At 47.1% G+C, this 19977-nt stretch overlaps 1 long non-coding RNA gene across 2 annotated transcripts; it reads right to left on the bottom strand.

Annotated features, from left to right (window-relative positions):
- Positions 1-1163: 1163 nt before the first annotated feature.
- On the bottom strand, positions 1164-19831 carry LOC122232673. 2 transcript variants are annotated; one of them, XR_006210058.1, is made up of 4 exons: positions 19745-19831; positions 2871-2975; positions 2524-2755; positions 1164-1586 (listed from the first exon to the last, which is right to left on the bottom strand). It is a non-coding gene; the product is annotated as an uncharacterized LOC122232673 (long non-coding RNA). The 2 variants fall into 2 exon arrangements; XR_006210057.1 differs by lacking the exon at positions 1164-1586 and adding an exon at positions 1856-2185.
- Between the last annotated feature and the right edge of the window lie 146 nt (positions 19832-19977).

The following is a 19977-nucleotide window of genomic DNA, read 5'->3' as shown; positions in this document are numbered from 1 at the left end:
GTGTTGTTCTCTAAAGTTTTCTGTGTGATTGAAATAGTTCAAAATAAATTTAAGTAAAAATAAAGGCAGTGCTTTAACACCAGACAGGCCTGCTATATTCAGGTTTACTTCCAACACTTAGCAGCAACCATAGATGAGACAGTTCAACCTTTTAGTTAAGGATCTCAGCTTCCTTATCTGGAAAACTGGAATAGTAATTCTACTACTAGATTATTGGATAAATAATATCGGATAAGGGGCTTCATATAGGGCTTGGCAATTGCCAGTACTTAATAAGGCCAGTTATTTTCATGTTAATAATAATATACTTAATTATTATATGTTAATATACTATATTATATGTTATATGTATATTATATGCTAATATATCTTCCATGTTAATAATAATATACTTAATCCAATCATTTTTTTCTCTCCTACACATAATATCCTTAAATCTACCACATGAAAACAAAAAGAAGAAGAAAGATCAGTCATATTGAGCCTCTGACCTAACTGATGTAGCACATGCTTTTGAGCAGTATGTGACATGTATTTATTTGCAAGAAAGCTGGGCAGGTCCAGGCCTGGATACAACCTAAAGTATGAAGTGTAATAAGCCCTGGTGTCCACATGTGCATCAGAGTTCCCTAGTATCTCCAAAGCATCCACCCCCGCCTTGTCTGCTAATTTCCACTTAGGAGTTAACCAAGAACAAAGGAGTTTGAGTATTCCTCTGTGTTAAGACAGGATTCTTAGAAAAAAAAAAAATGTCCTTCAGACCCAAAGGACTGGTATTAATAGCAGATTAGGTTCTACCCTAAGCTCCCTCAGGTCACACCAAGTAGAAATTTCTTGTAAGGCAGGACTGGAGCTGGGGTGCCTAGCTGGCTCAGTTAGAAGAGCGTGTGACTCTTGATCTTGGGATTGTGAATTTAAGCTCCATGTTGGGTGTACTGATCACTTAAATGAATAAATAAATAAAAACTATTTAAAAATTTGTTTAAAAAGATAGGACTGGAGCTGGAACTGTAAAAGTCATGTGCCCTGACTTCTGAGCCAACATTCTTGCATTTACACACACACACACACACATACACACAGAATTTTCTCACACAACCTCTGCTTTTACATGTGAGTAGAGCCATCTCGATTAGGCCAATCATTATAATTACATCCGGATACCCTGTTGTGGTCTGCAGGGTAAAAGTCTTGTCCCTGGAAGTGCATGTGGTCTCCCTTGAGAGGGACAAGCATCCCTAGAGTCAATTATCCAAAGAGGTGGCAGGTTCCCGAAAGGCAGGCCTCAGGCAGCGAAGAGAATCTTGTTTCTCTCAGAGCCGCATTTCATAGGCACTGTTCTTCAAGGAGTCAAGACGCCCGGGGTGCGCTCCTGGGTAACAGGTGCGGAAGTGATGCCCACCCCATGAAGACGAGCTGGAAGCGGGGATGAGGGGAATCCTTTCGCTGCTGAGGAGCAAGTCACAGTGCAGCATCCTCAGCATCCTCCCTGGGCTGGTTTCTTCTTGGCTTTCTATCCAAGGCCTCAGTAAAGTATCACTGGAGAACGCCAGCACTGCCCACACTTGACTTGTTAATGTGCATTTCTGTGCGAGAATTAATAGTAGGTCCTCCAATAAGAGCTAATTTTTATGTTTTTAAACTCATAAAAGAAGAACAGGAGTATAAAGAATGTTTAAGCAGAATTACATGTCTTCTTGTGATTCATGCCTACAAGTTCTCACCAAACACCTCTTCCCCCAATGGAGAGGCTTTTCCCTCTCTTACCAACTAGATCGGTAGTTATGTCTTTCTGTGTAACAAACCATTCCAAAACTTAGTGATGGGAAACAACAACCATTTAATATTAACTCGTGATTATGCGGGTGGGCAATCTGGACTGGGCTGGGCTCAGCAGGCCAGTTCTCCTGCCAGCCTCCCGTGCTCACTCCTATGGCTGCAGAGAGCTCACAACTGGGATGCGGGCCACTTGGCATAGGACGGCTCCATTCGTGTGACTGGCAGTTGGTGGTGGCTATCATCTGGGGTGGCAGGTGTCACTGGGCCACATGTCTCTAGAAGGCTTGCCCCGGTTCATTGACCTTGTGTTGGTTAAGGGCTTCCAAGAGCAGCAGGAGAAGACAACTTCAATGTACATGTGCCTTTAAGATCTCTGTTTGTGTCACATTTGGTAATATTCCATTGACTAAAACAAAAGCACATGGCCAAGTCCAGAGTCAGTTTAATAGGGCCCTACCCAAGGGTATAAAGGGAATTATCGTGACCATGTTGTCAATCAGCCTTAAACAGCCTGGATCTTAATCCATAAGACAGGAAAGAATTTTCCTTAGACACATAACATACCCACACACATTCACACACTCACAGCCACACATGCATCTTGCATATTCTCACAGTAATATACACATACATACATATCACAGCCACACATGTCCCAGACATGTGGAAACATCCCCATAAGAGAGAGTAACATGGACATACACATAAAACTACTCATGTGAATAGGTATAAAAGTCAACTTACAAGGCAAGGTTTTTGCTGTACATACTCTGCTTCATTTTAACTCCCAGCTTTTCCTTGAGAAAATCTGCCACGGCAAATTCTTGAGGAAGAATCTGCTGCTACAACCCATCCTTTGATATGAAGGGTTAAGCGATTAAAGATGACCTAGCCTGCCAGCTGCAGGCCCGACTCTGTGGTCTGATTTCTCAAGATGATACAGCTCACTTCCCAGCGGTGATTGCAAGATTTAAATCTAAGTCAGGAGAGAGAAAAATGCAATTCTTAGTACGATGTTAGTTAGAGCACAGCTAGAGACAGCATAACCAATGAACAGACAAGAGTTTTATAGAACTGTTTAACCATCTTACTAGATAGGAAACAAGGAGATGAATTTTCATAGAGTTTCAGAGCTGCAGGGCTTTAGGAGGTCCCCTGACCTGGCTCCTGGAGTATCCAAATGGATGTGTGATGTTCTAGAAAAGATACAACTTTTTAAGTAAAGATCTCCTCATTTTCCACTGAAAGCATATGACTCTCTTCTATGTTTTCACATCTCTATGCATATATTATCAACAATTTATAATTAATAAGTGTTTACACTCATAAATTTTTAAGTGACAATATTATTGAAAAAATACGTTAAAAATAGGATTCCATATATTTTCATTTCTCCCAAGTTTCTTATGCCAGAGCGGGGTGGGGGATTATTTTTCCCTATACAGGCAAAATTTCTAGAGAATTTATATCTGAAGAGCCAAACAGGGTTTCAAATATAGAACACTCTTGTAAGCTCTCCATATCTCCCTATAGATTCCCGGCCCAGGACTGAATCTGTATATCCAGCCCCCAACTCCACTATCTGAACTTCCTTTTTTTTTTTTTTTTTAAAGCTTACCCCCTGCTTACTGCTTCCATGATCCAGCCAAGCACAGCCCTGCCCTCTCCCCTGCTCAAGCCCACTGGCTGCTGGATCACACCCAGTGTGTGTGGGTGTGTTCGGGCTGCTATAACAAAAATACCATAAACTGGGTGCGTAAACAACAAACATTCATTTCCCACAGTTCTGGAGACTGGAAGTCCAAGATCAAAGTGCCAGCAGATTCCGAGTCTGGTGCGGCCCTACCTCCTGGCTCATGGGTAGCCATCTTCTCACTGACATGGTAGAAAGGGCAAGGGATCTCTCTTAATCACCTTCATGAGGGCTCCACCTTCAGAACCTACTCCCTTCCCAAAGGCCCGCTTCCTAACACTATCACATTGGGAGTCAGGATTTCAATATATGAATTTGGGGGGAGGTGGGGGGACATAAAATTCAGTCCATAACCCCCATACTTAGAAACACAGTGAAGAAACTGCAGAAGCTTGCAATGGTGGGGGGGGGGGGTAGTAAAAGCAGCTGCTTCAGGTTCAGAAAGCTGGTTATGATAAACTAAAACAATAGTTTTGAGGTACACTACCTATAACCAGTCAACGTAGGAGAGACCCACCGATGCTGTTCCCCTCAGGCCTGCAAACCCAATCGCCTAGAGACCCAGGCAGGTGGGCAGTGAGGTGTACCTGCAGGGTGATGTCCTGTCTGCTCGGCCCTAGGAACAAGGGCCCAATGTGCCCAGACCTTCTGAAGTCTCTTTTTAAATCTTAGCAACTAATTAAAATTATAAGTCTGTCTGCAAGCAAGAACACTAATTAGTTAATTAATTAATTAATTAAGCAAGCAAGCAAAAACAGTCAATTTTTCAAAGTCCATACCCTGAACTTAACAATCCCAGTAAAACAGTGGCACCTGGGTGGCTGAGTCGGTTAAGCGTCAGACTTCAGCTCATGATCTCACAGTTCTGAGGTTCGAGCCCGAGCCCGGCGTCTGGCTGTGCTGACAGCTCACAGCCTGGAGCCTGCTTAGATTCTGTGGTCTCCCTCTCTCTCTGCCCTTCCCCCACTCGCACACATACACACTCTCTAAAAATAAACATATAAAAAATAAATCCCAGTAAAACAGGAAAGGACAGGACTGCTCCTCAAATCCCATTATCCAAAGATATCCTTGATCTGATTCAAAACGCAAGTCCTTTCTCGGGGTCCTCATCCTGCCCTCCAGGGCTGAGGACAGCCTTTCGCTCCACAGCTGGGGTAAGCAGCTCTACCCGAGCACAGTGCGACGTTTAGGAACAAACGCGTACTTCCCAAATTAAACCCAAGTTAAACCTTGCCCTAGTTTAGACTTCCAGGTCCTCTGCGGCACCTCTAAGTTCAGGTTCATTCATAGCTGATTTTAAAAGTGATGGACCAAAAGCCACCAACCTCCTGACTGCAGTATCTCAACCATCCCCACCATCCAGGATCCTCTTGGGCCTGGAGAAGCCCCTGCGACGTAACTTTCCCCAAGGCGCGCGCACGCGCACGCACGCACTGACACACGTGCGCGCACGCATACATGCGCTCGGGGAAAGGGCTACGCTATGAGGAAAAGGTACGTTCCGCTTTAACAATATTCTAACCATAGAACTACCCCAGGATTTTTTTCAGAAGCTTTTAAAAACGAGCACAACCCACTCATCAAACGATCGATGAAAACGGGAATAGTAAAGCGGTGATAAGTGAAGTTTAAATTTGACGAGGCGGCACTGCTCACTCAAATGGTGAGTGGGGAGCCTACCCCCACTCAGCCGCGGCTCTCCTATCCAGGAGCGCAGGTGGCGTCACATTGCCTCAAGTCACTGGCCTGCAGTCCTGTGCACCAGTGAGCAGTTGGTCATGCCCATTTGACAGAGGAGAGAACAGAGGTCCAGAGAGATCATAAAGGATTTGTGCTAGAGGCAAAAAGAAACAGACTCCTCTCCCACATCTGGAATGGCATTCCCCGCCTCCCTGCCTGTCCAAACCTCCTATCCCCCCAGCACTGTTATGGGGCTGGAAGCTGTATCCCAAGCATCCAAATGCAGGATCCAAGTCTTCTATTCTCCCATCTGCACCCGGAACCTAGCACGGGACAGACTGCACAGTAGGCGCTCTGGGATAGAGGTTGTGGTCACACATACAGAAAAGCCTCTCGAGTTCTGCCAAATACAATATCAGAGTCAGGGCAGCCAAGAGAGGCTGCCAGGAAGGGGACGGTGGGGTTCTGGAGGTCAGAATGCAGCAAATGCCTGCCCAGCACTCCTTGAGCTCAAAGGCTGGGATTTCATATCTGATTCTCTGCATCAGAATGATTGTTTTAAAGGGCCAAAAACATCAACAGAACACAGAACAAAAAAGATCAGCCCACTGCTAAGCCATGCTATCTGACTACCACTCCTGCAGCCTGTCCTATGAGGCAAGGCTGTCTCCAAGAAGGCAAAAAATACGAAGTCCCCACCATTGGGAAGCTGATGATGAGTGTGGGAAGCCAGTGTGTTCCTAGACATGAATTAACCGTGAGGTTCCCATCTGAGTTCTCAGCCCCTTAAGTGCCCTTGGGGCACCCACTTCAGATCTCTGAAAAGATGTGAGGGCACAAAAAGTCAAGAGGACTTTCACAGGAGGTTTGAACCTGGGCCTTGGATCAAAAAATGAGCAGATTGTGATGGAATACATGGTGAGGTAAAGGGGGCCATCGCAGGCAGATGCAAGAACCACAGGCTCAAAGGAGTGCAGTTGGAAATGAGACATTGGACACGCCTGACCAGGAAACGGGGTCTGAATTGGGAAAAGGAGAAATGATACTAGAGGGTCAGCAGTTCACATCCATGGCCCTTCGAAACTGTGAGGAAGAAGCTGAACTCTTTATTCACTTGGCAGGGAAAACAATATCCGTGATTCCCAGCCTTTGGCGTTTAGCAGAAGTGGAAACAAACATATGCAAGATGGAGAACCAAACAAACAAACAAACCAAGAACTATCCCTAGACCCAGATGGTACCAAGGCCTAGTGTTGGACCCGAGGCACTTGCAAATGGTCTCAGGACGGGCCAGTCTGTCCCACAGTCACCAGGGCAGTTCCGGAAGCCAGCAGGGTGTTCATGCCAGCACTTGCCTCCCACACACATACTCTTCAAGCACTTCTCAGATGGCCTTGCTGGGGCCACCTCCCACCATCACCCTGCAGTACTGCTGGGAGCACTTATTAGGAGCACCTGGACCCTCAGAGACTCTCAGCCTGAGGACAGGCTGCCCAGGTGCACTCGGGACAGCTGTTTAATAACCCATCTGTTAAACCTCTGCCAAGGGTAGGAGATACGGCTGTAGGTGATGCCCTGGGCTGATGAAGCCAGAAACAGTTTGACACTAAATACCCTTCTCCAGAGTATAAAAAGGATAAAAGAAAATTAAGACATTGAATATAAATCTGGCAAAATAAGCTGTTCATTTTTCATTTTAGCTTCATAACAGGAAATATAATACATAGCTTGATATTAAAGACTCATTGTAGGAGAAAGTGGTGATGCTCTGGGAGTGATTGGAGAAGCACCTGGATAGCCCATTAAAAGGCTTCCCGGTTTACCTGCCCCAGTGCCTTTTTTTCCATTTTTCCACTATTAGACCCTTACTGATACACAAATGCCCCATTAGGAACTCCACAATCCTTTTTTTTTAAGGATTAGTATAGTTTCTTCTATTTTTTATTGAAATATATTTGACATATAACATTGTATAAATTTAGGGTGTACAACCTATTGATTCGATACATTTACATACCATAATATGATTGCCATTGAATGATAGCACCTCTTTCACACCACAAAATTACTTCTTTTTTGTGGTAGGAATAATTAATATCTAGTCTTTTAGCAAGTTGATTATAATACAATATTGCTGTTTATACTCACATACTGTGCATTAGATCTCCAAGACTTATCTGTCTTCTAGCTGCAAATTTACACCCTTAAACATCTCTCCTATCCTCCCACTCCCTACTCCTTAACAAACACAATTTTCCTCTCTGTTTTTCACCAGTCTGGCTTCTTTAGACTCCACAAGTAAGTAATATCCTATAGTATTCGCCTCTCTGACTTATCTCACTTAGTATAATGTCTTCAAGGTCTATACACATTGTCACAAATGGCAGGATTTCCTTCTTTCTCATGACTGAATAATATTCCATTGTATATTGTATGCCACACCTTTTTTTTAATGTTTATTTATTTATTTTGAGAGAGCGTGCACTCACTTGCACAGGGGAGGGGAAGAGAGAGGGAGAAAGAATCCCAAGCAGGTTCCACACCATCAGTGCAGAACCCTATGTGAGGCTCGATCTCACAAACCATGGATCATGACCTGAGCCAAAATCAAAAGCTGGATGCTTAACCAACTGAGCCACCCAGGTGCCCCACCACACCCTTATCCATTCATCTGTTAATGGACACTTAGGTTATTTCTGTATCTTGGCTATTGTGAACAATGCTGTAGTAAAAATGGGAGTGCAGATATCTCTTTGAAATCCGGTTTTTACTTCCTTTGGGTAGTAGAAGTGGAACTAGAAGGATCTGCCAGATCACGTGGTAGTTCTATTTCTAAGTTTTTGAGGAACTTCCGTATTGGTTTTCCATAATGGCTGCACCAATCTACATTCCCAGCCAACAGTGTACAAGGGCTCACTTTTTTCCACATCCTCACCAATACTTGTTATCTCCTGTCCACTTGATGAGGAACTCCACAGTCTGGTTTTACCAGGCTACTTGGGTTTTCCCCAACATGGCACACTCCCCAGATCACCAATCCTCCCTGCTGGCCAGAACACCTCCCTACCTTGTCTGCCATGTGGACTTCTGCACCTTGACTCAGCTCAAACATAGCCTGAGCTATTCCCACAGCACTGCATCCACCCTTCTTTATCACCAGCTTCATTGTTCTGTGATTTTCTATGTAGATGTCTGTGCCTCCCTTCCCCCCACACGAAGTCTCTGAGGACAGAGGTGAAGTCTTATTTTGTATTCCAGGTCTTTACCAGGTGCACCTAATAAATGAGTCCTAAAGGGAAATGCTAGCACCTTTATCACTTTCTGGTATTTCTCCTATGCCAGTTTGTCAAAAAAAAAAAAAAAAAAAAAAAGGCAGGATTTGATGCAGGGAAATATCAGGAACCAGACAGAAAGTCACGCCTTGGGGGAACATATGTGGTTCTTTATCTCATCAGTGAGATAGGTGGCCAGATAGAGGATAAACTGGTAAGGACTTAGGAAATGTAGAATACCCACGTAGAAAGACCCTCCCAACCTGACCAGTAATGCCCAAAAGAGTAATAAGAGTTACAGTGAGGTAAAATCTTCTCATATTGACTGTCTGTCTGAGGCTTTCTGTGGCCTGGTGCCCACACTAATCATCTTACACATCTGATCTCACTTAATCCATACAACAAAACTGTTCACTTAATCCATACAACAAAACTGGGAGGTAGGTTATGCTCATCCTGACCCTGCAGGTAGGGACCCTGAGACTCAGAGCAGACAAGTAACTTGCTGACAGTCATGCAGCTGGCCACTGGAAGAGTCAGGATTCAAACCCGCTTGTCTACCTACCCCAACGCTCTTACTCTCAACTGTGCTGTCAAACAAGAAATCATGCTGGATCTGCAGGTCCCATTTGGTTGGTAAACTTGTTTATATATATTCACACTATCTTCCTCAAATCCTTTTGGACCATAGGAAAGCATTAAATAACTAATTATAAATCAATTGGGGTCTTAATAAATGAACATCCACATGTACATGCCTAAAGTCAACTCTCCCCTCAAGCGAGAGCCTCTCTGTGGGGTGAGAGGTGCAGGTGTCAGACTCCTGAAGGAGGTGGTGCTATGGGACAGGAGAGAGGGTAACAGGAGAGGGAGAGGAAAGGAGAGGAGGAGAGGCTGCATGGATGAGTTGCCCATGAAGGCAGAATCTGCAGATTTTTTCCTCACAAAGCCCCTTTGCCACAGCTACTCACACCCAATCATCTGAAATTGCCTCATAAGGATTCCCCTGCTCCCAGTCTCTTCTACCCCAACACAGCCCTCTCATGAATGCAGCCTAAGCTCAATGAAGCCCAGCTCAGACCTGCTCTGATGCATCTGGGGACTCCTATTGCCTTCTGACTGAAGTGTAAAATCCTCAGCTCAACTCAAGGACTTCTGTACTCAGCCTCCAACCAGAGCCATCCCAGTTACTGGCTCAGATACCCCAGGCTTCAGCTTCAGGCCCAGAACATGACTCACTGCATCCCAAATGAGCCTTGCTCTCCTTGTTCTACTGTTTCTCACTCTTTCCCTCCTCCTGGAACACCACAGTCTTCTCTCAGGCTGCCAACACACATTTGCGGAGCACCTACTAGAAATTAGGCATAGTCCTAGCATGTAAGAATAGATTTCTCCTTCAAAACTTGGTGTAAATGCTGACTTCAGCATGAATGTTCATCATTCTGATGAAAAGTAACCCCATCCTTCTCTATGTACTCAAATATTTACAACATTTGGTCTTGAGCCACAGGCATGTACCTGCCTCCCCAGCCCTGTAAGCTCCTTGGGGCAGAGAGTATAGCACTGATGGCAGGAAGCTCCGTTGTTGACCATGGTGAGCCTCAATCCAAGCTGTATTGGACTGATGGACAGTTCCAGAGTTTCTGGATCATCATTTCCCATCGGCATGGAAGTCACACAAATATTGTATGTTATTGAAACCATCATCAAAATACCAAGAAATGACTTCTCTAAAGGATCTACATATTTCAAAGATAATGGAAATCACACAGTGGCCTGGATAGTTTTGATTTACCAGACATTTCTCTTATTATGTACCCACACAACTAAACAAACTATGTGAATCCATAACACTTCATGCTATCAGAGATGCTATGCAAGTCATGATACCGTGGACTGAAAATATACATGCATTCCCTCTTGGGCTTAACTTCTAACCTCTAATGTTAAAAATAAAAGTGGATGTCAGCCTTGGGACCCATTCATTCCATCACCCAGTTGGAAACCATTTATTAAACACCCACTGTATCAAGTCCTGTAGTTGGGCTATGAAGTAAATGGACATAGTTTCTCCCTCCAAGTGTTTCTGTTCTGGTAAGGAATACAAGCCTTACTCAGATGAAGGAACCAAACTAAGCAATGCCCAGGCAAGAGCCAGGTAATGTAAAATTTTAATATGAAGGCTAAGGAAAAATCAAAGTGAAAGAAAAATCTGAACAAATTGAGGGTAATCATGAAAGATGCATATGAACCATATTACTTTCTCAGTAGAGACTTACAATGAACCTCAGTAAACCCTGTATTAGCCATCTTAGAGTGTCAGGTCCAGATGGTTTTAGGGGACGGAGGAGCTCCAGTGTGTAAAGGAATCTAATCCTTTAGGTCTCTCATTTATTCATTAATTCCCCTATTTATTATTCAACAAATATTTGTTGAGTGTTTACCATGTGTCAGGTAATATAGTGGTGAATGAGGGGTACACGGTTCTTATAAACTCACAGAGTTTGGAAGGCACTACAGGAGAGTGTCTTTTTTTATATTGGAACTCCATGCCTTCAAATGTAGGTTGATATTCAAGTGAGTTGAATTCCTAGGCATGGAACGAATGATGATCAGGATGGAGGGGTGGTGTTTCCAGAGGCAGGATGCACATCAGGAGGAAACTTTGCTGAGAATAAATACCAGTCACAATTTATAGCATTTCAAGGTTTAAAGGTTTAAGATGGAGGTTTGGGGGGGGGGGGCAGCCATGGAGAAGAAGAAAAAAAAGGAGCTTCTGCCCAAGAAAGGGAGGCCACAGAGGGTACTGCACCAGGGTCAGGCCCCACCCACAAGCTGAGACTTGGCATTGCTGACATGGATGGAAGAGCCAAGAAGTGAAAAAACAATGAAATGGGGCTGCCATCAATGAGGAAGCATCGTGCAATGCCAGCACTTGATTTGGAAAGTATTCATAGGCTTTCTTGGCTAGGATATTTAAGACAAAAATAGAAATATTCTCATCAATGATTTATAAGATTGCTTTAGAAAGATGGGGCAGAACCCAGTATCACAAAGAGTAGCAAAGCAGCCTCCTAACTTGTCACTGGGCTGGAGAGCATGGGCCAGGGGAGAGAGCTGTGAAGGTTGCTCCTTGCTCCTATCACAGAAATTAGAGCCGGAAAAAGCTGTCAATTTAGCTGGTCTGAAACTCAGAAATCCAACCACTTTTTGGACACTTTCAGCTGCAATTTTATTCTTCTCTGGGGTAGAAGCCTCCAGATGTGATATCTGAAAATTGCATATGCATTGTAGAGAATAACAATAATATTAACAAGTCAGCAGCCAATCAGGTAGGAATGTTATTCTAAACAGAGAGCATTGTCTTCTAGATTCCACCCTTGGAAGAGGAAGAGATGGGGGCCAGGGAATGAAATAGGAACATGTTTAGAGAGAGCAGAGAGTGAGAGAAAACCTTCCCACGATAAGGTAAGGTCATTTCACAGTTATGTGCTGAGCTTATTATAAGCCCATTCCTGGATTTTGTTCATTTTCAATTATGCACGAATTGACTCCATCTCTTGGACTCTCCATCAGAAACATGGGATGGGAGAGGAAAAGTCACTCATTTTAGACCTGAGCCTCATGGCTACACTGTCGCCAGCCCCCTGGTCCCTGATACCACCTTCCTACATGAAGCTTCCCAGCTAATCTTCCTAAAACACAAAACTTCATTAATCACCATCATAGTGGGGACAACCTTCTGCCCCTATTGCCCACTTACAGGACCAAGATCCTACTCAGATGGACATATCTGAAGCCCTCCAGTCACCCAGTCAGACTATTGTATGCACAGGGTGCCAGGCTTTGGGGTGAGGAACTGGACAAGAAAGGACAGTCATACCCTCAAGGAGTATGTAGTCTACTGGGACTGGGGGAGTGAGGAGGAATCAACCAGTAATTAATCGGTGACAACAGTGCAGATGGCTGCAAAATATAGAGTGTGGTGGGAGTGTACGATGGGTTACCTATTGTGGACTCTGGGGTCAGGCAATAAGGCCTCCTTAAAGCAGTGGTGTTTGAGGAAAGATGGGAAAACTGAGCCTCAGTTAGCTAGAAAAAGAAAGGGGCCGATGCTTCCAGGACAGGGACCATTGTGACACTGAGAGAGACCTTGGGCATCTGAAGAACATGATAGGAGCATGACGAGTGAGGATGAGACTGGTACCAGCTGGGGCTGGAGACCCAGGACAGGAGGAAGGGAGAAGTGAGAGAAGACAGGCCTAGAAGGGAGGGGCCAGGGTGAGTTATGAGGCTTCTGGAATACCAAGCCAACGAGATTGGGCTTTATCCTGGAGACAGTGGGGAGCCATCGAAGGTTGTTAAGAAGGGAACTGGTGTGACCATGTTTATGTTATAGAAAGCTCATTCTGGGTGCAGAGTGAAGTACATGTGGGTCAGAGCAGGCAAGGCCAATGCACAGAGACCAGTTGGAAGACTGTGGCAGTGGTGTAAGTAGGACAAAATGAGGATCTGGTAGGAAGGAGGCAAAAGATGCAGAAGAGCTGCCAGGACTTGGTGACCAAAGGCTTCTGCAGGATGAGAGAGAGGATATGGTCAGGAACGCATCACATCCTGGCTGAGATGACTAAGTGATGGAGCACTGACCAAAATAGGGACTTCGGGTGGGAGAGATCTTTTTCCTCATGAGAAGGGAAAATCCCTGAGTATGAGAGTCTCCTGACAGAAACCTCTAGCAGTTGTAAATAAGAGGCTGAGGCTCCGTAAGACAAAGGGGACTGGACATGTTCATGGGAACATCAGTGCATGACAGGGGATTGCCATCCTAAATGTGGTGTCCCTAGGAGACTGCACAGCATACAAAGAAGGCGAATTAAAGGACACAACCAGGGTAACCCCAACATTTAAGGACTGGGCTGTCAAGGAGACCAGCTGGAAGTAGAAGGTAATCAAAGAGACACAAGGTGTTTCTTGGAAGAGAAAGAAGATACTGTAAACAAGTGGTTAATAGCATAAGATGAAGACTAAAGAGATAGCTACCTTGGTTCGGCCAAGGGAGCTACCAATGACTTTCCTAAGAGTAATTTTAGTAAAGTGGGAGAGGCAACGGCAGATCTAAACGCATTATGGAACAAATGGGAAACAAAGAAGCAGAGAAAGCCAGGGGAACCACCTATTTCAAGACCTCTGGCAAGAACGGGAGGAGGGGAAGCGGCATCCTGAGAGCCGGGAGCAAGGGCAGGCCTTTGGAAAGGAACTGGCCTGTCACACTGGGGAGCTGTCAGGGATGCCTGCAGTGGGTGTAAATAGGGAGTGAGGGAGTGGCCCCTAAGCTCCGTTCCAAACTGGAGATCTGTACCCCTCTGGAGAATGAGACATATCAAAACAGTCATTTCCACGGAGCCTGCTTAGGATTGGGAGCCGGACAGTGGCATTAGGATGTCAGGAATAGAAAGGAGCTTGTTCCTGTGCCTCTTGGAGACTAAGAGTGTGACTGTTCTCCCAAATGGGGTATCTGAACTGGAGGCCACACGGCTCAGGCTACAGTAAAGGACTCAAGAGGGAAGAAAGGCCAGGAAGTAACCAGTTCCGTCCCCATGATAATGTCAGCCCCCCTCATCTCCACCCCGGAAGGGAGTCAGGGAAAGAGGACCAGGCTGAAAACAGATTGCGTAAGAGCGGTGCCAACCCACCCTCCTTCCTCTGGGCCTTCCCTGAGGACTGAGGCATTGCTCCCCTAGGATCCTGGCTGATAGGGAAGCAGGTAACACTCTGAGCCTCCACCTCCCCAAGTATGCGGTGGGCCCTGGGCTGGCCAGCTGCTGAGGCAGCCTTTCTGGGAGCCAGCCTCTCCACTTCCTGTGCCAGCCTCAGCTTCCAGCCCAGGAGCACTGGAGCAGGATGGGGAGGAGGAAAGACAGACTATTGGTCAAAGGTGGGGGGAGGAGTCAAAGAACAAGGAGGAAATAGCCATCTCTTACTGCAGAAGGAGTGTGTGTGTGCCTGTGAGAGACAGATAGAAACCTGGTTTCTATATCTCACCCTGGAGCGAGTCACTTTGCCTCCTCGGAAATTAATTGTGTAAAATGAGAAAAGTGGATTAGGAGATGCTTAAGGTTCCTTTCAGGTTGAAAATCCTGTGTTTCACAAATTTTGCATCTGTATATATATAGCACCCCCAGAGGCCAAAAGCATTATCAGCACAAAGCGAATATAACAAACCCCAATGAGGAAGACACGCTCACACGTGTGTCCCTGACAAACACGTGCACGCACACTCTGACACACACTTGTGTGCACACACAGGAGGGTGAGCGCTATGCTGTGCCTATAAGTGAGGAGAGTGGCTACAGCACGTTGGGACATTCCACACAAAAGTTGCCGGACCGGCCTGCAGCCACACCTCTCGTACATACTAGTGAATACTAAATCTCAACTAACCTTAGCATTGGACAAATGAATCATTTTAGATTGTCAAGCTTTCTAAGTAGCTAAAGATTTACTCTTCAAATGACCAAAAGTAGTTTTAAAAGCAACCCCAGAGGGAAATATTTGGGGTATTTTTTTTTAATGTGTATTTATTTTAGAGAGAGAGAGAGAGACAGAGTGCGAGCAGGAGAGGGGCAGAAAGAGAGGATGACACAGAATCCAAAACAGGCCCCAGGCTCCGAGCTGTCAACACAGAGCCCAATGCGGTGCTCCAACCCATGAACTGTGAAATCATGACCAGAGCCCAAGTCTAACGCTTAACTGACAAAGCCACTTAGGCACCCCAGGTTTTTTTGTATTATAAATGTTCTAAGCCAATTCTGCCGAACCTGACCTCACTGTAGGTTCTTGATGGCACTGGTTGTCTTGCTGCCCTTTCAATACACAGAGGTGTGCTGTGCCTGGGCTGGGCTCACAAAATGGCTGACGAGGCTGTAGGATCATCCTCCAGTGTCCCTCGACCTTGTGTGTGATGAAGGTGGGGGGTGGGGATAGACAGACCACGGAAGCCTTCCCAGTTTAGAGAGAAGAGCCAGAAATAAAGACAAGGAAGAGTAGGTGGGCAGGTATCTGCCCAGAGTTAGACTTGAAGACTTGAAGACTTGAAGCAGACTTGAAGCAGGGAAAGGGGAGGGGGGTGAAAAAGGCACATTTTCAAAGGAAGCTGAAAGATGGGGACCGGGCCCATCTCCTGCTTGGGTGGATCTGGGCAACCTGGGGCTACCACCCAGAGGGATAAAAGGAGAGTGGGCTTAGGCAGAAAAATGAGTTAATGTGAATTTCATCAGTTCTTTCCCTAACGTGTGGGAGAACTCCAGAAGCTTTCTGATTGCCATCTAGGGCAAGAAATGGAGTAAGAGGAGTGCCTGGATGGCTCAATCAGTTAAGCATCAGACTTCAGCTTGGGTCATGATCTCATGGCTCATGAGTTCAAGCCCTGTGTCAGGCTCTGAGCATCGGGCTCGGTACTGACAGCTCAGAGCCCAGAGCCTGCTTCAGATTCTGTGTCTCCCTCTCTCTCTGCCCCTCCCCAACTCATGTTCTGTCTCTCTCTCTCTCTCTCAAAAATAAATAAACATTAAAAAAAAAAAATTTAAGAAACCCAGGAAGAGAATGAGGCAGGTGAGTGTAGGAGGAGCTGAGACTCAGGCTCCCAGTGATCCTGATGATGGCTGGAGCCTCATGCGCAAAGGAGCCTGCCAACTCCCACTCTGGGGTGCCCAGGATGGAGACCATGGCTACCAGACCCTAGGGAGCCCATTGAGGTCCCCAATGACAGCACAAGGGCAACCCAAGGCCCCCTTCCCACCACAGGGTATGTAAGCTCCCCTCACCTCAGCTGCCATTTTGGTTGGAGAGGAGATGGGGAGGAGATCCTCCAAAGATGGATGGTTTGCCCACATAAGACAGGATTACCCTGAAAAGAGAGTGAGTGGCCCTTTACAAGCACTTTTGAAGGCTTTCTGTCCCCTTGACACAGAAGAGATGGGGCCCTGGGGCAGGAGAATAAAATGGCAGTTAGAGAAAATTAAGACCATGGCACGTTTGCCCCATCAATGTAGAGTCTCCAAATGCTACTGCAGGTGGCAGGTGGCATGGCTGGTTCTGGCCCCTGTGCTCACCTGTGCTGCCCCTGCCTGAGGATCCCTTCCTAGCCCTTCAGGAGAGTCTCACCCCTGGGCTGATGGCCAGATGACAGGGGCATTTCCAGCCTGAGAGTCAGGGCAGGGCTGGGAGATGACAGGGTCCGCACCAGGGTGGCTGGCCAGAAGCCAGGGCAGAAGGCCCACTGCCTCCCTCTGAACCGATGACTCTATGGTGGCATCCAAGAGGGAAGCCTGGCTCGTTCCTGAGGCACAAGACGATCCTCATGGCAGTTCACCTTCAGGCCAGCCTCAGACTTAGCCCGTAAGATTTGAGGGACCAGAGAGGGCCTTGGGCTCCCCAAAACCTATATCCCAACAGTCTTCTTGCTGAGAATCTGTATCCAAGACAAAGAACTGAAAAATGCGAGCAGGTGTGAGGAACATTCAGGCAAAGGGTGAGTGAGCCTGGAAGGGGAAAGGAAGTGTCCCTGGGGCAAAGCTGGAGAGGAACATTCAGCCTGGGGCCTAGGTAGGTAGGTGGACTAGGCCACAGGCCTCCTGGTCCTCCGCCACTGACAGCCCAGAGCTCAGTGCAACCGCTGGTACGACAGCAGCCAGGAAGACCCTCTGCACACAGCAGCCTTCAAAGCCTTTCAGCTCTCAGGCCCTAGGTCCCTCTAGCCTACAGTCGGGTGAGTCCTGACTCCATTCACCTTAGGCCCCAACAGGCCACACAGCCCATTGTCACCACCGCACTCGATCCTGCACACACACACACACATACATATGCGCTCACTGACAGACACACAGACACATGCCAAGATAGCCAGCACTCAGGATAAAGGCCCTCACTTAGGGTCTGGACACTTTCTTTTGTCCCTCTGGTCACTTAATTAATAGATTCTGAATGGTGTGATAATACCAACACCCTCAGACTCTGCCCTCTCCCAACGGTGGCACAGGACCTACATGTCCTTTCACGGCCTAGGGTCGACTTATGTCATCAGCATCAGCATCACCACTATCATGGCCAGGTAGAGCCATAGACATAATGCAAATGTCTACCATACAGGTAGGGGAGGAACTTGTCAGGAGCAGAAGGATCAGGCTCTGGGAGAGAGGCTTAAGAGAATATGAGGCAAAGTTCGGGGAAGGGGAGACTCGAACACTGGCCGGAGCTCAGCTGTATCCAGTCTGTGCACAGAGATGCTTTGTGAATCAACACGGCAGAGGAGGGGCAAGCAGGGGGACTCATGATCTGCCTTCATGGGATCCAGGGCACCTGGTTCCAACTCGAGGGTCACAAGCGTTCAGAGTAGTGGAGACCAGTGCTACTGCAGTGATGAAGCCGGCTTTCCAAAGGAGGGAACACTGAGCAGCACCACTAAGGCGGGGCAGGACTTGTGATGAAGACAGCTGACAGCACAGCATCAGGATTAAACAAGCGAACAGTGGAGTCAGCCAACCTGATTTTGAATTTTTGATCTGTCACTTCCTGGCTGTGTGGTCCTAGGAAAGACACCCAACCTCTCTGGTCTTCAGTAGCCTGGTATGTAAAATGCCAATGCCTCCCTTATAAGGATGCAGAGAGAATGAACTAAGCCTGTAAAGGGGCGGGGCTATAATAAGCAGTCAGGAGCATCAGGTGTGGGTAGACAAAGGCACAGAGGCTGAAATGAGACAATGCGTGGATAGGGGCAGAGGAAGAGGATGGCCGTGGATGGCCCAGAGAAGTGGGGCACCCAGGCTGGATGAGGCTGTGGCTGGAGCAGGCTGCCTCTGAGGCCCCATCTCTGAAGAAGATGCAGCTGCAGAGGGGGACAGCCCTGCGAACAGGTTGTCAGTCCAGCCCTTCAGGGGCTTTCTTCCCATTGGCCACGACTCTGACAGGGAAATCAGCAGGCTGGCGGTGCGGGCCTGGGCAGCGCAACAGACAAGGCCCTGGGGACAGCTTAAGTGGACAATAATTGCAGGTTATTATATACCGGGCTGCAGCCAAAAGCCAGGCGGCTATTAAGTGTGATTGGGAGAAATAATCAGGAGGAGGAGGATGGATGTGAGAACTAGGCTGTTCTTTCTGTTCTCAAGGCCGCTGTGAGTCCAGGACTGTGCAGAGGCAGGGACAGGGTGGGTGGGGAAAGGAGCAGATCTACAATATAAATACCCTGCATTCTGAGAAGCCATCCCACCCTTGCCTCTGGCCCTCCCCACTCCCCAGGAGGTACGGAGCAAGGATTACCATCCCCATCTCATAAATCAGAGAATGAGGTCCAGAGAGGGGAACCAGGTGACCCAAGGGCACACAAGTTTTCCCTGAATCCCATCAGAGCCTGGATTAAGCCCCCTCTGTTGCTTGATGGCCACAGAAGTGACTCCTGACATGAAACCCCATCAAGCCCTGACTCTGCTCTCAGAGGTTGAGCAGGAATCACCTCTGAACTGGGACTGGGAACTGTCACTAAGACCCAAAAGGGGCACAGATCCCACCGTGTGGCTGCCAGCTCATAGGTCAGGACAAGGGCAGGCAACAGGGAAATGAGGAGGGGGCAAGTTTATAACAATATCATTGGCTATTTCTTAGGGCTTTATACATTCATTAGATGCCTCTCTGGGATAAAAAGAGAATTTTATGCCAAGTGTATAACTGAGGATACCAAGAGGGATTACATGACCTGTCCAAGGTGGGACAGTGATGCTGTCAATAACAAGGCCCATGTGACAATTGCTGGATAGGGGCCTATAAACCACACCCCAGATCTGTCTATCGGAGAAGACCTTGCAGAGGTGACCCTAAATCTGCCTTCTGCCACCAGGCCAGTACTTGTGATTTTATCCCTGCCAGCCAGAATTTCCCATTGCATCAGGATGAGAGGTCGTCCTTTTCTTTCTGAGCCAAGGGTGGCATGAGGTTGTGGCCCAAGGGGTGACACTGCCCTCATATGATGTGTGGATCACACATCCCCACCCTTCTACCTCCCACTCCTCAGCTTCCCCAAGCCCACAACTCATTTTAGAAATAAAGATGACCAGCCTCGTCCCAGAAGCACAAACACCATGGGCATCTTCAAAGAGGTGCCCAGAGACCTTCATTATTTCCTATTGGCGTTATTTTATACAGACAGCCCTACCCTGGTGGAAACACCAATGGAGGCCAATGAGAGAATATGTATATGTTGGTAGGCAGTAGACCAACCCCTCTTACAAACACAACACCTCAGCAAATATCCAGGAAAGTCACGCACAAGGCTCAGTGCCATCCTCGGTTCTGATGGTCTGCCCCTCCTTCCCGGGATTGCCTCTCCCAGCCAGGCCTCCCCAACCCTGGTCTGGAAATGACCCTGCTTTGGGTCACATGAGAGTAGAAACCTGGCGCAGGGAGGGATCAATTACATTGTGACTCAGCGAGAGGGCACAGAGCCAGGGAGTGAGTCACAGAGCTTGCCCACCCTTCCCCTTCCCAGGAAGGGGCGGCAGG

This window comes from Panthera tigris, chromosome D3 (assembly GCF_018350195.1).
Source record: "Panthera tigris isolate Pti1 chromosome D3, P.tigris_Pti1_mat1.1, whole genome shotgun sequence".
In the NCBI taxonomy this organism is placed as follows: domain Eukaryota; kingdom Metazoa; phylum Chordata; class Mammalia; order Carnivora; family Felidae; genus Panthera; species Panthera tigris.
Note: the sequence above shows the minus strand (reverse complement) of the source record. Positions and strands in the feature narration are given on the sequence as shown.